The sequence below is a fragment of the Glycine max genome, chromosome 9, assembly GCF_000004515.6.
Source record: "Glycine max cultivar Williams 82 chromosome 9, Glycine_max_v4.0, whole genome shotgun sequence".
Classification (NCBI taxonomy): Eukaryota; Viridiplantae; Streptophyta; class Magnoliopsida; order Fabales; family Fabaceae; genus Glycine; species Glycine max.
The window spans coordinates 32,800,404-32,814,196 of NC_038245.2; the positions used below are offsets into that span (position 1 = coordinate 32,800,404).

Sequence of the window (13,793 nt, forward strand, 5' to 3'; positions counted from 1 at the left end):
TCATTTGTTTTGTGCATACATTTTGTTTGGATTGTTGCGTTAGTGCTTATTTTGTTATTGTTGATAATATTTGTTGAAATTCCGGAACCGTGTAGAGTTTTCATTTAGGAACGTCATCCTAAAATAAAACGAACAAACGTCGTGATAACACTAAGAATAGAAAAAGAAAGAGGCGTTGTGAAGAAAATGTCATATATGTATATAAAGAAAAGAAAAGAAATTTTTGCATATAAACAATGTGTGAAAAGAATTTTTGTATATAAAATGTGTGAAAAGAAATTCTTGTGTGTGAGTAATGAGTGTATATAAAGAAATTTTTTGTATAAACAACGAGTGTATGCTGAAAAAGGAAAAAGAAATCTTTGAAAAGGAATAGAGGTTTTATATAGACCATGTCGATATAAAGAGAAAAAGTTTTTCAATGCGTGTGTATATAGAAAAAAAAAAGTTTTTCGTGTATAGGAATGTAGGTGTACAAAGAAAAAAGCTTTTCTCATAGATTGCAATGGATGTATAAACATGCATAGAAAAAAATGAAACAAAAAGAAAAGAGAAAGAAAGACCTCGAAGGTCGGCATGTTATGGTCATAGGAAGCACAAATCATTCGTAGAGAGCAAACGTGTCTTTTGGAAACAAGAAATTGACGCTAAGAGTTTATTTTCCTAAACAACCGAGATAAGAATGGATGGATTCGTTGAACCAATGAAAGAACATAATTTGGAAACGTTGGGTCTACTTGCGTGAATCCCAAGCCTTAGTATCACAATGCCATGAACTGGATGCTTGAGTACCCACCTAGCTGTATGCATGACCAATTTTACAGGTTGTTTCCAAATAATCATTGTTGCGCATTCCTCATGGAAATAATATCGAAATTCAACCCGAAACTGACACCCTGACACATGAATTTGCTTTGCCCCAAATATCAAAATTGGGCTCGCACAATGAAAAGACCATGTTGAGACACAACCTTAAGCTACTTTGAACCTTGGCCCATGAAGCGAATCCCCATCCTTTCCCCCGAAGAGGAGGACAACAGAATCTCCTCAAGGGAGAGCGAATAACGAATGCTAAAACTCGAATTCCCAATCAAAGATCGAAAAAAAGAAATGAAAGGGAAGAAATGAAAAGGAAGAAGTGAAAAGAAAGAAAAGAAAAGGAAAAGAAGGATTCTCGATCGAAGATCGGAAGAAAGTAAAAAGGAAAGGATCAGAGGAAAACAGAATAATTCCCGATCAATAAAGGAAATTAGGAAAGAGAACAGACGATCTTCGGACCAGATAAATTTTCGGCGAGGTAAATGACCGCCGGCAAAGGGAAAACCCATTTTCTGAAGTGGTTCTTCCTTTGGGATTGCCATTCGAGGTCGCTCCCGACTGGCGATGTCCTGCCCCACATAAACAAAGAGGAAAAGACCAAAACACCCAGCTTTCTCTCCAAAAACACTACCCTCAAGAAAATCCTATTGATCCGTGATCGCGCGGGTAATCTTTTGGTTCGATAGGAAATCATGTGCAAAATAAAGTCATGGTGCAGCTATGGTTTGGAATTAGGGTAAAACACTTACCTGTGTGAGCTTTTATACACCATGAGTGATTTTATTCCCAGTTTCAGTTTGACCCGACGTTTCCCCTGAATGTTCATTTAAAAGTTAAACGTTGACATCCTACCCTTCATTTTCGGTTACAAGGAAAACTATTTTGGGATAAGCATATTGCTTCTCTAAAATATGGTGCTCTCGTGAATGATTTATTTTTCCTTGCTCAAGCATGTTTGCCTTTTAGGTGAAAGAACCTGATGGACCATTCGGTCCCACCATCAAATCTTGTTCGGAGCCCCATGAATTGATTGTCATTCATGCATCCTCCACCATCAAATCCTATTCGGAGCCCCACGAATTGATTGCCTAGCACTGTTTGTGCATCCTCCACCATCAAGTCTTATTCGGATCCCCATGAATTGATTTCCATTCATGCATCCTCCACCATCGAGTTCGGAGCCCCACGAATTGATTGTCTAGCGCTGTTCGTGCATCCTCCACCATCAAATGTTGTTCGGAGCCTCATGAATTGATTGCCATTCATGCATCCTCCACCATTGAGTCTGGAGCCCCACAAATTGATTTCCTAGCGCTGTTCGTGCATCCTCCACCATCAAATCTTATTCGGAGCCCCATGAATTGATTGTCATTCATGCATCCTCCACCATCGAGTCCGGAGCCCCACGAATTGATTGCCTAGCGCTGTTCGTGCATCCTTCACCATCAAATCTTATTCGGAGCCCCATGAATTGATTGCCATTCATGCATCCTCCGTTATCAAGTACGGAGGTTTTTGTTGTTTTCCCAATTGGTTCCTTCACCAAACATGTGTATACGTATATATTATGTTATTTTTGTTTGTTTGTTTGTTTTGTTTTGTGTTGTGCAGAGAAAGAAGAAGGAGAGACGGGAGTCACTTATTTCAAATCATTTTAGGTTGGAACTATTGTGATTGAGATCAATTAAATCCCCATGATGGGCAAAGGATGGCCTTCGGGGGTCATCATAGATTAATTACGGAAAAGGGCTAAGACAGATGAAATCAGTGTTTTATCTTTGCTTTCCTCCTATCTCCGATAAAAGGTAAGTAAAGAGGGGCAACTGTCATACCCTAATTTCGTCCGGGGACCATTGTTTGATGGCATGCAACCTTTGCTTGACCGCTTCGAGGTACTTGGCACCCATTGTTGCACAATCCGTGAAGTTCCGTAACATGCCGGAAGTCAAAAGGAAGCATTGTTGCACAATTCATGAGGTTCCGTAACTTTCTGAAAGCCAAAAAAGGGATGATTACATAATCCGTAAGGTTCTGTGACATTACGGAAAGAAAACAAGTATCGTTACAAAATTCGTAAAGTTCCGTAACGTTACGAAAAAAGAATCAGCAAAAAAAAAAAACAGGGGTGTATTTAGTAAACAGGGGGTGCAAATAGCAACCAGGCCCACTTGGGCCTTCCAGGAAGTTCCTCCAGAAGGCGGTGCCTTCTGGAGGAAGCAACCTAGCTCGCCTGGGCGAGCAAGGTGGCAAGCTTCTCCCTCTTTTCCCTATAGATAGGGGGAGGTGGGAAGAACAAAAACGTTCAACTCTCCTAGTAGCTGACGATCACTTAAAATTAGTGAGAAAAGTTGTTTTCATGAAGAAAATCCAAGTCGAGGCGCTTCCGTAATGCTTCCGAGACGTTTTCGTGAGTGATTTCGCGAAGATTTTCCGCCGTTCTTCGTCGTTCTTTCGTTCGTTCTTCGTCATTCTTCGGTCTTCAACCAGTAAGTTTCCGAAATCGAACTTTTCAATTCATTCTATGTACCCTTGGTGGTCCCCACTTGGTTCGCGTACTTTTATTTTCATTTCATTTACTTTTCGTACTCCTTTTTGACGTGCTTTAGTCATTTATTTAAGTCATTTTCTCGCCTAATAAAAAAATAAAATAAATTTCCACCGATCATTTGAATTGTAACATTTAATTTCTGTTAAAAAGAAATTCGACCGTTCGGTCATGCCGTAACCACGTTTAAAACCAAAAAAGAGACAAAATAATAATATAATAAAAAAAATATCTTTTAGTAAAATAAAACAAAAAAATCAATCGGACGTTTCTCTTTGGGATTTTTCTTTGTTAATTGAATTGACTAATAACTAAAGTGAAACTAAGGCTAAAACCAACTCACAAAATCAAGCTTTGTCCGCAAAAATCACTGAAAACCGTTTTAAGGTCCAACGCCTTAAACGGTCCTCTTTGCTTTTTATCGGTTCACATGGACCGTTCGAAAGCGTAAAATCAACACATCACTTCACTGCCTTTGGATAGAACTACGTAGGTCTGATTTCCTCTTTGATGGAGGGTACGTAGGAGCAGAAGCCCCGCTTTTGTCGACCTCAAAAATAAAAAGAGATAAAAAGTTTAGATACATAATTTCACACAATTCTAATTTAAGGTTGTTGTCCTTTGGGACAAACGTGAGAGGTGCTAATACCTTCCTCAAGCGTAAAGATAACTCTCGAATCTGGAATATTCTTTATGACCGGTTTCCTTTGGTTTTTTCTAACGTTTTCCTTTCAATAAATGTTGGTGGCGACTCCGCACATTTTCCTCCCATGGAAGACGCACCCGTGAGCCTTGCCTCGCTCGCCCGCAAAAGGGTAGGTTGCGACACTAACAATCCCTCCTCTATAACCAAATACCCTTTGTCATTCACATTCATTAGAGTATAAGAGTGTTTGTTTTCATCTTTTGTTACTTGTGTGTGTGTGCTATGGAGATTGGAGACCTATAAAATGTGTTGGCACATATCATATGGCAGTAGAAACATGGAGAGAAATCAGACAATTAGTATTAACAAATCCCAATGCTAGAACTTTCCATTAATTTGGAAAAAAAAGAGCTTATTTATCAAGTTGAAATTGCATAAGAGCTTGTAGGAACTAGCTAGGAACAACCATAACATACTACAAATAGCAGATGCACACACATGCATGAACTTTAAAGATGGAAAATTTTATTTGCTTGAATAAGTTGAGGATCATGCTGGTGCTTTCACAAGGTTAGATGGGAAATCCAGCACCACAATCTTCTCAATAGCAGGTGAAAATACTCTGGTAAACTCAAGGTGAGTCAGGTGGGTCTGAAATGCGTTGAACTCCTCCTTCCTATTGAATGCCATCAAGAAATCATGAGTGAAACCTTGTCTTAGCATATCATGACTTTCAATGTCCTTTCCCCTACCATACAAATATATAGTTAAGTACATGAGACTTGTGTGTACTAATTACTAAAAAGCTAAATAAAATTACTGGAAATTCTATAGATACCCAAAATAGTCTAAAAGGTTAAAGATTATACACCCTTTAGTTGGTTGTGCTTTTTAATTATATACTAAATCTAGAAGGTAGCCATTGACCAATTAGATACTACTACAACAAAAACAACAACAAAGCCTTATTTGACCAGGTGATGTAGGCTATACAGATCACACATAACCATTCACCCATAAGATAAATGCATAAAAGTATGTGTTTATGGAAATAAGAATCATAACTATCTTGAAACAAAGTAAACCGATGATATATAGTTTTATACCATTCAAAGGACTTGACATGGTCAATCCCAGAGACCATCTTCTCCAACCCTTGAATGAGTTCATCAACAGCCACACCATCCTTTAACTTAACAATCACATAGTGATTGAAAGTCCCCATGGCTACTATTACAATACAATAATATTACAAACTCTTACTATGAACCAAAAGCAATCCCTAGTAGGCAAATATATATGCACAAAATTAAACCTACAATATGCATGAGCCAACTATTACAGTCCCTATGTGTCCACTGTCAGATCCTGATGACCAATTTCACCGTTGGTAATCAAATACCAAAAGAAAATTTTTATTAGGGGACAAAATCCACAGCTCAATATTAGGAAAGGTACTAGTTTAAAATATAGACCCACCAAGGGTGCAACTCCTTCTCCACAATTTGCACAGTCAAAATTGTCTGGTGTAATTGTCCTTGCACATGATGAACGACACACTGTTGGGGTCATTTCCCTCTAGAAGTTTGAGTCATGGGTTGGCCTCACTCAGTCAGAAAAACACTATCATATTATATATGCCATACTTTTTCTTCAGTGCCTTTTTTCTATTTAAGAAAAGTGATGCCATTTGCTGTGGATTGTTCCCCTTGTCCTTGCCATGTGCACTACCAAGGTAAATTATTGAACTTTAATACATGGATGAATGGCATCATGCTATCTACTTATCGTTAAGGAATCTTGAGTCTTGAATCAGGTGAATGGCATTATTGACCTTATCTCAATAATGCCTAGTATTCCTTCCACTCACTTCTTATCGGTCAATAAAGGCAGCACCAAGTAGTGGCACCCCCTGCCCCAATAGCAACTGCTTTGTTGACAAGGGAGTTATCTGTCTCAAGTTGTGAAGTTACAAGATAATCACCACTCAGATTATGCCATTAATTATGTAAATTTTAGGTTATGTAAATTTTAGGTATATGTTCTTACAAGATATGATTTTAGGTTATGTAAATTTTATGCTTATGAAGCCAATTTTTACTTTTATCCTTGTGCTGTTTATCTTGTTTGGTAATGCAGTCTCCCACAAAAATTAGTTTTAACTAGCATGTTTGGCAAAATAATTTGGTATCCCATATTGATTGCTTGATGGAAGAGATTGGTTGTAAGCAAAATATGCTATTTGATTTGTGTTTTTACATTTCAGCTTATAATGGTTTCTCCTTGTGTTTTTACATTTGCCATTTTTAGTTGAAATATATTCCATTAGATTTATGTTTCTCTCACTGGAACTTCTATTTTTCTTTTTCTATTTAGAGTTTAGACAATATCTCATCATCTCCTCCTTAGTAGGTGCTACTTGAACTTCCTTCCAAACAGTTTTATTAAATTAGTGAAGGGAGGCCCACTCTAGCACCGTGCCATTGGTCACAATGATGTGTTTAAATGGCGGAATTTTCACCTTCTACCATATTCCACCATCCACCATTGATAACACTGCTTCCAAAGATTTATGATCCAATTCTTATCTTTTCTAAGATGTACAATCATCCCCCTTAGCATTTTAATCTCTGATACAATATTTTTGGTTCCTGTTTGAATTTCATAGCCCAACATTCACTACCATAAAATATCATTGGTGACTGTTAGGTTAAATATTCTTTCATGTTTCATAGGCACTTCACAATCACAAATTACAACTGAAGCATTTGACCACTTCATCCACTAGCTTCATTCCACGTACATCCCTATCAATCTCCCTATTACCTATGGTGGTCATGGTTTGGATTGTCAAAAAATTCAAACCAAAAACTAAACCAAACTAGAAAACTGGTTTGGATTTAAAAACCAAGCAATCTTTTTTTGGAAAATTGGTTTCTGGATTTTTGTGACCCAGTTTAAAACCGGTTTTAAACCATTTTAAGCATCTATATAAAATGAATCTACACTAAAACTGTAGTGTTTTCTTGCAAATCATGAATATAGGTCACAGAAAGACTTAGAAGACTCTAATAGTATCAAAGAAAAAGGAAAAGTCACAAGATCAAGAAGTTGGTGAGGCCAAGGGGATAATACCAAATGGACTCTTACTTATTAATGGAACTATTTTAGGCAAACTTAGCAGTATGAAATACTAGATTGCAGTCAATATTATCCCCTACAAGGCTGCTACCTTAAATACTAATAAAAGCCATCTGGATATTTGCTTCTGGACTGCTACCCTTGATTTAACATTTTTTTCAGCATACACCAACAATCCCCACTTGGTCTGTACTGTCAAGATTTGGTAGTTCATCCTTCTTGACAGCCAATATAACTTTAGTCAATGTCTTAGTACTTTGTAGTTGCATATAGTTGTAGTTTCCTCTAGAGAAGCATGTGGCTCTTTCTCCATAACAATTTAGCAATCCTAAGTTTCTTATCCAAATAATCCAACGTTGTTTGCTTCTCCATTTCACTGATCTTCCTTTGTAATTGTAACCATTGCAAGCCTCAATTATAATCTTGAACAATACAATATTGGTTACCAGCCTCAGCCAAGTCACTCCCTATATACCAGAAGACAACTGGCTTGTTCTTAAAATCAATACAAAATAGATACAGGACAACTACCGTTGGGCAGAGGGATTGTAACAACGATTATCAAATCAATATATTGATTTAGCCTTCAGCTTTTGTCTTCTTAAATACCTAATTAATTATCTCTGTTTTCTTAAAATCTGTCGTGATTCTTCACTTTTAACAGTGTGTTAAGAATGACTTTTGCATACCATAATATGACAAAACAACACAACTAATCAAATTTTACACAAAAAAAGATAGGAACTCCACTCTGTATGTTCCTTATCTTCAGCTAATACAATATTTTTATATTGTGAGAGGTTCGAGCAATTTGGTACAGAGACCTCGAGTTTATCTGGTTATCACACTAAGGATAATTTTAAACTAATTTTTTAGTTTTCACCTATTACACTAATGTACAAAACCAGATCAGGTAAATGAAGCATCTTTTTTATCTTTCTTTCAAATTATTCACCGATTAAAGAAATTAAAGGATTAAACAGAGATACCTGGATATTTATGACAATAGGTATCCCATGTAATTGGTCCTCTGCCTTCTTCATCTGCAGAACCTTCGTACTACATCATAAACACAAATTAATCATTAATTATATTATACAAATGTAACTACTATAAGCTTAGGCCACTGACACATAATTTAAATTATGAAAATGTGAAGCACAATCTCTCTTAGACACCAACTACCTTGTTCTCTTTTCCAAATTCTTTATCATACTGCACTCCCTCTTTCATATGCCACCACATTTTTTCCACTTAGAATTTCCAATGCTATGAGTGTTGATCCAATAGCAAGAAAATGTGTGTGACCATAAGCCACACCCATCAAGGAAGCAGCATAATATGCATTAATAGCTTCACTAGTACTATGTTGATTTCTTCCATTTCCAAACTCAGTTAACCCTCCAGCCCATGAGTGCAGTTTATAAAAGTCAAAACACCTTAGTCTTGTGTAATTTGAGGCTTATACTTCCAACCCCACATTGGATCAAGTATGGGTGACATGTAACCACTGCATAATATCTTACATGAAAATTAAAACAATGCAATTTGCTTAATATCTTTATTCAATGGTTCATTGATTTAGATTCAAACTTTGTTGTTGTAATTTGATTTGTATGATCTTGAATTGGAATTAATCAAATTTGTTGAACTTCATTATTATCATCACTATCTCCCTTGTATCTCACTTCATGAACTAATCAACAAATTATGATAAAGGAAATTATCCATCATTAGACCTTTTATTTCTTTTGTGTTTACCATGTTGAGTTCATTGAATGGAAGATAATAGTTGGATACATGCAGTCACTAGAACTTGACCAATTATTTTTTAATAGTAAGAAAAGTGATGCAATCCTACCCCGCAAGGGCATTGGATAGAAAACTCCAAGTAGATTGGGCCAGAGATGCAAGAGAAGGCCCTAGGGTTCTTATGAGCCTTAGGGTAGATTTCGGGGCCATGGGCTAAGTACGAGCCCACTTATCTTTGTAAATATTAGATTAAGGTTTCATTATTTTTGGGCCTTGTATTTAGGGCTCCATAATGTAGGTAAGGTACCCTAGAAATATAGGATTTTTCAGCCCTTGTATTTTAGGGCACCTAGACTAGTTTTTGTATTAGGGGTAGTTTTGTAATTTCACATGCACTAAGTGGATATTTGATGTGTGTGGTTGGAAATAAATTTAATTGAATTGGTAGAAGCCCAATCCAATTAAATTTTAGAGGGGGAGGTGAGCATTTGCTTACTACACCCCATTGCCACATCATATAGTCACACTTTGTGCATGTCCTTCATGCTTTTCATGCCTCATGACACCTAAACACACTTAGTGGAGAATCTTGGAATTGATCTTGGATTAGTGGGCTGAACCATAACTAAAATTCACTAATCATAATTAGTGAAAATTTGGCTCCAAAGTTTGGCTCCACAAATTCAATTTCAAATTCAAGTGAAATTTGAATTTCCCTCCAATTTTGTGTGACACTTAGGCTATAAATAGAGGTCATGTGTGTGCATTTTTTTCAACTTTGATCATTTGAAAATTAAAATTCAAAGTTCAGAGCTCTCTTAGAGCACAAAATTTCGTGCTCTTCTCTCCCTATCCCTTCATTCATCTCCTTCTTTCTCCAAGCTCTTATCCATGGCCTCCTATGGTGGTGAGCTTCTTCTAGACTCATCTTCTCCTTGAAGTGGCGTCTCCTCTCTCTCTTCCTTCTCCATTCCGCTGCCATTCATCTTTCAAGAAGCAAAGGAATCCATTGACGAAGAAGATCCTAGGCCTACAAGCTCCAATGGAACTTGCATAAAAAATTAACAACAAAATTATAAACGAATAAAGGAAAGTTTTTCACTTACCATTTGTGTTACATCTCACTTACCATTGAAATATTTAATTTGTAGGCATTATTTGTCTAGTTGTTTGTGTCGTGATTACGACATTCGTTGTTGGACATTATACTGATCATCATCACAGGTATGAAAGTTTTTTATAAACTTTTGATGATTATTTTTGTTAGGAATTTTTTTGTACATTGTTGTCTATCATGAATGTACTTTGCTTTATATACAACTTTTTTTCATCATGAGTGAACCTTAGATTCCCGTTTGAGATTGAATACAATGATTCTTGCGGATAGTTTGCATTAATCATTGTATTCAATCTTGAATTGTCCGTTTGGATAGTTTGGGGAGATTGATATTTTTATGGTAGATTCATGCGTTAAGGTTAACATTATTTTGTTTAATTTGATGAAATTTTGGTACAATGCATTTCTAGTTGTTCTCTAAGTGCATACTTGATTATCAGGGAATTAATGTCACCGATTTCATGTGGTGTACTTGGAGACCAATGCAAAATGTTGCCGAAATTTTGTCAAATTTAACAAAATAGAATTAACCTTGATGTATGAAGCTACCATAAAAAAAATGTCTTCCTGAATGGGATAGGGCCACACCTATGATAAAAAAAGTGAGATTTTCATGCATCGAATAACTTTGTGAGTATCACAGAGTTATTATTTAGATGGATCGAAGTTGGATGACTGAAAGTCGCATAAGCCCTTCATATGAGGAAGGCGTCGAAGAGTTCTTGCAATTTGCCTCCGAAAGAAGTCGATCGGATGAGGATGAAAAATATTTTTGTCCTTGTATAAATCATTTGAATGGAAGACAACAAATATTGGACAACATACGGGAGCATCTGTTGTGTGATGGGATTAAGAAGAATTATACAACATGGATATGGCATGGTGAATTGATAGATATGCAGACTGGGTCCCAATCTGAACCGTTTGATGTAGAAATGGGAGATCGCTTGGAGGATATGATTTGTGACCTTGGACAAGAGTTTTTTTAACAAAGAAGCCTCTGTATCCGGGGTGCAAGAATTCCTTGACGTTGTTGTCGGTGGTGTTAAGTCTGGTTAATGTCAAGGCCAGATATGGGTGGAGTGACAAAAGATTTAGTTCACTGCTTCAAGTAATGCACGATATGCTTCTAGAGGAAAACACATTGCCTAAAAGTTACTATCAGGACAAGAAGATATTGTGTCCAATGGGTATGGAGTATTAGAAGATTCATACTCTACAGACATGAATTTCAAGAAATGCCCAAGTGTCCTAGGTGTAGGGTATCACGGTACAAAGTGAAGGATGATGACGAGTGTAGTAGTGACGAAAACTCAAAGAAGGGCCCCCCAACGAAGGTGTTATGGTATCTTCCCACCATTCCAAGGTTTAAGCGTCTATTTACTAATGGAGACAATGCAAAAGACCTTACAATGCATGCAAATGGGAGAAACTGTGATGGAATGCTCCGTCATCCGACTGATTCCTCGTAGTGGAAGAAGATTGATCGTTTGTATCCGGATTTCAGCAGAGGCAAGAAATCTTAGGCTTGGACTAGCTAGTGATGGAATGAATGCATATGGCAGTTTAAGCATGCAACATAGTTCATGGCCAGTTTTGCTAGTAATTTACAATTTGCCTCCTTGATTGTGCGTGAAGCGAAAATACATGATGTTGTCTGTGATGATATCGGGCCCAAGACAGCTAGGAAATGACATTGATGTTTATCTAACTTCGTTGATTGAAGACTTGACAAAGTTGTGGGACGAGGGGGTTTTAGTGTTTGATGGGTTTCAGAATGAGACTTTTCAAATACGTCCAATGCTTTTTTGTACCATTAATGACTTTCCAACGTATGGGAATTCGAGCGATTGTAGTGTTAAGGGCCATCGTGCATGCCCCATTTGTGAAGAAGACACAACTTACATGCCACTCAAACATGGTAGAAAAATAGTGTACACAAGGCATCGACATTTTCTAAAACCTCATCACCCTTATAGGCGATTGAAAAAAACATTTAATGGAAGTCAAGAACATGAAACTGCACTGATACCATTAACTGGTGACCAGGTCTTCCAGCGGGTTCAACACCTAAATACTATATTTGGAAAAACCCAAAATAAGGAAAAAAGTAAGACTTGTATATGGAAGAAGAGGTTGATTTTGTTTGATCTTCCATACTGGTCTGATCTAGATGTTAGACATTGTATTGATGTTATGCATGTGGAGAAAAATGTATGTGATAGTGTCATTGGGACGCTCCTTAACATTCAAGGCAAGATGAAAGATGGTTTGAATACTCGTCAAGATCTAGCTGAGATGGGTATACGATCGCATTTTGCCTAACAAAGTCAGGGTGAAGGATCTTAAAATATTAAGAGCCTTGTCTGTGCCGGGTCAAAGTCCCACAAGGATACTCTTCAAATATTAAGAGCCTTGTCCTGTTAAAGGATCTTAAGTTGGTAGGGTTAAAGTTTCACGATTGTCACGTCTTGATGCAACAATTGTTAGCCATGGCCATACGAGACATTTTGCCTAACAAAGTCATGTTAGCCATAACTCGGCTCTGCTTTTTCTTCAATGCCATATGTAGTAGAGTCCTTGATCCTATGAAGTTAGATAAGCTACTTGATCCTATGAAGTTAGATAAGCTAGAAAACGAGGCTGCTATTATATTGTGTCAGTTGGAGATGTATTTTCCTCCTACTTTCTTTAACATCATGGTTCACTTAATTGTTCATCTGGTAAGAGAAATCAAATGTTGTGGTCCTATTTATTTGCGGTGGATGTATTCGGCTAAGTGATACATGAAGATCTTGAAAAGGTATACCAAGAATCTACATCGTCCAGAAGCATCTATTGTTGAAAGGTACATTGCAGAAGAAGCCATTGAATTTTGTTCAGCGTACATTGAAAAGGCTAAACCTGTTGAGCTTCCCCAGTCTTGACATGACGAAAGAGTGGGTGGTAAGGGTTCAAGAGGACTGCATGTTATCACTCCAACTGTAGAAGATTTGCAACAAGCTCACTTGTATGTGTTGAATAACAATAATGAAGTTTTGCCATACATACTTTGGCACGAAGGTTTAGTGAAAGAAACTAATCCAAAAATGTTGAAGAACTGGGTCTTGAAAAAGCATAACAAAACTTTCCTAGATTGGTTTAAAGACACAATCTTTGCTAATGATAATGCTTCTAAAATGTTAAGAAAACTAGCAGATGGGCCTAAAAGAAATGTTATTACTTGTTAAGGATACGATATAAACAAGTATTCCTTTTATACAAAAGCACAAGACAAGAAAAGTACAATGCAAAACAGTGGGGTCACCCTAAAGGCTGAATCTCAACACTTCGCCAGTGTACATGATGACAATTCCTTCCTGTGTTTTCAAATGTAAATGGGTTGACAGCAACACCGATGTGTTGACCGATCATGTAGGATTTATGTTGGTAGATCTAAAGAAACTCGCTTACCAGAATGACCTTTTCATGATGGCAAAACAAGCTAAACAGGTATTTTATGTTCAAAACCCTTGTGATGAAAGGTGGTCAGTGGTTCTACAGGGGAAAACAATTGGTGTTAATGTTGAAGATGATGATTCATACATTGATACTTATGTTAGTCCTTTGTCAACACAAATTTCGCCTAACGTCATCGGAGAAGAAGAAGCTAACGACATTCATGCTAATGGTAATGATCATGATGAAGGAGAATTAATTAACATCGTCTAATGTAATTTTCTTATGTATTTCATTTCAGTCCATTCATTTACATAACTTATTCAGTTTTTTCA

At 37.0% G+C, this 13,793-nt stretch overlaps 1 long non-coding RNA gene across 7 annotated transcripts in view; it reads right to left on the reverse strand.

The window, feature by feature from the left end:
* Positions 1 to 4,372: 4,372 nt before the first annotated feature.
* Positions 4,373 to 13,793, reverse strand: part of LOC100806583 (uncharacterized) — a 32,592-nt gene continuing 23,171 nt past the window's right edge. For 6 of the 7 annotated variants that reach the window (XR_001382715.2, XR_005886274.1, XR_415989.3 and 3 more), the window contains 2 exons: positions 8,141 to 8,210; positions 4,373 to 4,758 (listed from right to left, as the gene is read on the reverse strand). This is a non-coding gene — a long non-coding RNA (uncharacterized lncRNA). The remainder of the gene's footprint in view (positions 4,759 to 8,140; positions 8,211 to 13,793) is intronic. The other variant, XR_001382717.3, reaches the window with a different exon arrangement.